Raw genomic sequence first — 4,060 nt, 5'->3', positions numbered from 1 at the left:
AAAAAAAAAAAAAAAAAAAAAAAATTGTATTTGAGAGGTCAAGCACGCATGCCAGACTGTCGCTTATTTTCTGATACTTTACCTGTACATCGTGATCAGCGTGTGTGGTAAAGTAAATTTTACTTACGCTAGTATACACGTTTAACAACGAATACTTGGTAAAAAAGGATAAAAAAAACGAAAAAAAAAAAAATGAAAAAGAAAAAGGAGAAAAAAGAAACCATACGTTTTTTTCCCTCCCCCTGTGCTGTGTACTTCTACGTGCAACACTGGACAAAAAAAACAAGCAACAATCTTTCAGAGTAATATCCCCTCGCGATGTCCTCTGTATTTTTTTTCTTTTTCTTCTTTTTTTTTTTTTTTCTCTCTCCATTTCTGTTCCTTTCTTCATCTCGCGACGAACAGAGGTGTTCACTTCGCTATTAACTACTACTACTACTATTATTACTACTACTACTGTTATTGCTACTACTACTATTGTCACTACTACTTTACATTTAGCTCTTCCCACCGTCGTGCGTTGTAATATTCTTCATCGATTAGAACGAAATGCCTTCTAAATTGTATCTCGTGCGTATACACGAACATGCGTGTGCACCCTATAGTTCTATATAAGACGACGATCCTCCTCCGTAATAAAATTCCGATATAAAACGAGACCAGTGTGCGATAGCGTCTCTTGTCAAGCGTGCGTGTTTTGAAAAACGGACACATGTAATCCTCTTGATGATACTAATGTCGCGCGATTGCTGCTCTCTCGTTCGAAGGCGTGTCAGAGGCAAACAACGACGATTTCTAAAGCGGTAGAGCTTCTCTGCTTGTCTCCACGAAGACATTGCGCCTAGATCGACTCGACGGCGGAAGGGTTAAATTTAAAGGCAGAACGGATAAAGTCTAAAACGATATCGCGCTGTTCCATCGGAGGACGACGAGCTTCCGTCACGGAGGATTTTCGATCTCTTCGTTTTTCTTCTTCTTCTTCTTCTTCTTCGCTCACTTTTCTTTTCTGGAGGCTCGACAATGATGACGCGCCACGATCGAGTTCCGTACGACGAATAAAGGGGAAATAACGCGCTGTGAAAAAAAAAAAAAAAGAAGAAAGAAAAAGGAAATGAACATTCAAGATCTATTTATATTTTTTTTTCGGCCTTTTCAAATCTTGTAAATAGCTTCTTAACGACTTTGCTCTGTGTGTGGACGCTCGTTGTGCGACAAAAATGAAAAAGAAGAAAAAACACGTAGCATCGCGCATTCTAATGATATCGTCTCGCTTTTTTTTCTTTTTTTCGAAACGTGAATGACGAAAGTGTACAAAAAAAAGAGTGCAGAGAAGATTATGCACGTCGAATCGTTCGGAACTTTGATCGTGTGTGTATATTATAAATAAATATATAAATAAAAAAATGAATAAATATATATATATATATATATGTGTGCGGATGCGTGCGTGCGTATATGTGTGTGCTCGTCCTCCGACATTGAATATATTCCCGTTGGAACAGAGAGAGATTCTTCTGTATGTACAAAAAAATCAAATTGTAATTGTAGCGTGTAGAGAGTCTTTAACGACACAGTATTCCATATAGCGTCTAAATAGCACTGTGTAAACATACACACACATACACATATACACACACACTGACGATAAGAAAAAAAACAAATCGTATATTTGAAAGGTTGAAGAAAAAAAGAAAGAAGAGAAAAAAAACGGGGGAAAAAAATATATAAAACTTACGAGGTTGTAGAGAGAGAGAGAGAGAGAGAGAGAGAGAGAGAGAGAGAGAGAGAGAGAGAAAGGGGGGGAGAGAGAGAGAAAAATTTCATGCGTATAGATATATATATATCAAAAAAGAGCGAGAGAGAGAGAGAGAGAGAGAGAAAGGGAGGGTGAGAATGAGAAAAATTTCATTCGTATCGATAATTAAATATCAAAATAGAACGAGAGATAGAAAGAGAGAGAGAGGACGAGAGAGAGAAAGAGAGAGAGAACGAGAGAAAGAAAGAGAGAGAGTGAGCGAGAAAATAATTAAAGACGGATAGAAAGAAAGGGTAGACACGTTCGTTTGAATCTTAAAAACACAAAAATACATATCCCATCTGTATGTATATATTTGCAGTTCGCATAAGAATTTCAATTATATATCGACGATTGATTGTGTAATTATGATTGATTAGTATTATCGCGACGACGATGACGATGATGATGATAATGATGATAATGATGATTAATGATGGTGATGATGATAAATGATGATGATGATGATTATTATTATTATTATTATTATTATTAATTATTAATTAATTAATTATTAATTATTATTTATAGTTCCAATTTTATAAAAATTGGAACGAATTAAGTAATGTTATGATGATCGATTATTGCGTTTAAAAGCGTTAGGTTTAATGTTTGTAGTTAGGTAATGTTAGGTAGATCGGAGAGTAGGTACATATCGTTAATATTGTTATTGATTAATAGTATTGCGAAAAAAAAGGTATTACTGCCGAGTGCGCTTTGATTTCTTTTGTCCCTTAAAAGAAGGCTCGTTGCTCTCGTTCGTTGCGATATCCGAGTGTCGCGAGATCGATTTCGACTTCCCTTATCCTTTTTCAAATATTCCCTCGTTATCTGAATCGAGGATAAAACAAAAGGAGCAGCACTTATTCGCATTTACGGCTAAAAAAAAGAAAAGACAAAAAAAGAAAGAAGAAAAAAAATGGAACATATGAGTACCTGTATCGATATCTCGAATTAATCTCGAAATGGTCGTTCCGATCTCGCGACAATTATTTCAAGTAATTATATTTTTGTGCAATTAACCGTTGATGCGTTGATGCCACGACTACTCGAAGCCTGAAAATAATTCCATAAACTAAGAAAAAAGAACATGAATATAATACTATTTTTCCCCTCTCCCTGAACTATTTTTTATTTCATATTCAACTCGTTGTTCGTTTGAGCAACGTTTGAAACATCGCTACCCGAAGTTTCTTTCTTTCTCCCACGATTCGATGGAACCAGCTTCGAGTATCATAAAAGCATCAAACAATCACGCGTTTTTTCTCGCTAGAATATCGGGGGAAAAAAAAAAATGCTCTGGGCCAAACAAAATAAACCAAAGCGCAGTAACCTTTTTAGCGATCCCTCCTTTCCCCTCTAAGTATTACCAAGTAACATATACCTGCCCCACATATCAGAATCTTACGTATCCCAAAAGCACTACCATGCGTCATATCAATGTTTCTAAGAATTAGTCCTAACGTATCCTTTCAACGATCAAGTTTCTTTCCCTTTTTTGTCTCTATTTCGGCGTCATAGCGTTTATATATATATATACATACACCTTGAGAAAATATTAGGCTATACCAATTTGTCCCCTCGTCGTATGTTCCTTTCCTCCCTTCCCTCCTCCCTTTAAAAAATAAGAAAATAAGAAACGGAGAAAAGAAAAATCATTCCCTTCCCTCTCCCTTCGCCCCCTCCCCTCTTTCATCGTTCCTTCTTATTTCTCGCTCCCAGAGTAATAAAAAAAAAAGAAAAAAAAAAGAAAAAAAAATATATATATATATATAATAATCCACCTCGTTATTGTACATCTGAGCCAAGAAGGGTCTCTATGCTCTGTCTTCCCATCGCTGCGTCAAAAGACAAACTAGATGTAATAAGAATTTGTTGACTGTATACATTATTATACAATTGATTGTACACGCATCAGCAACATCACACACTCGAAAATACTCGACATCGTTACACACCGACACATCATCACACACACCATCGCACGCCATTATGTACACCGAGACCAACACCGAGACAACAAGTACTGCGTCAAGATAGCCCAAGATGGATCGGTGAATGCTAATCCTCGTTTACGAGGTTTATCTGTGTACACGCAAACATCGTGGATCGATTGCGATTTCGGGATCGATACGGAGGGATAAGAGATGGCGTCGAGTTTACCTTCACGATTTCGATTATGTATAAAACTCGAAGAATTAAGTTTTTCAAGTTTCCATATTTTAATTACTTTTTCCAAGGTTTGAAACTTTCTAAGTTTCTAAT

This window comes from Apis dorsata, unplaced genomic scaffold (assembly GCF_000469605.1).
Source record: "Apis dorsata unplaced genomic scaffold, Apis dorsata 1.3 scaffold_1239, whole genome shotgun sequence".
Taxonomy (NCBI): domain Eukaryota; kingdom Metazoa; phylum Arthropoda; class Insecta; order Hymenoptera; family Apidae; genus Apis; species Apis dorsata.
The sequence above is the reverse complement of the archived record's forward strand: the minus strand, read 5'-3'. Positions refer to the sequence as shown.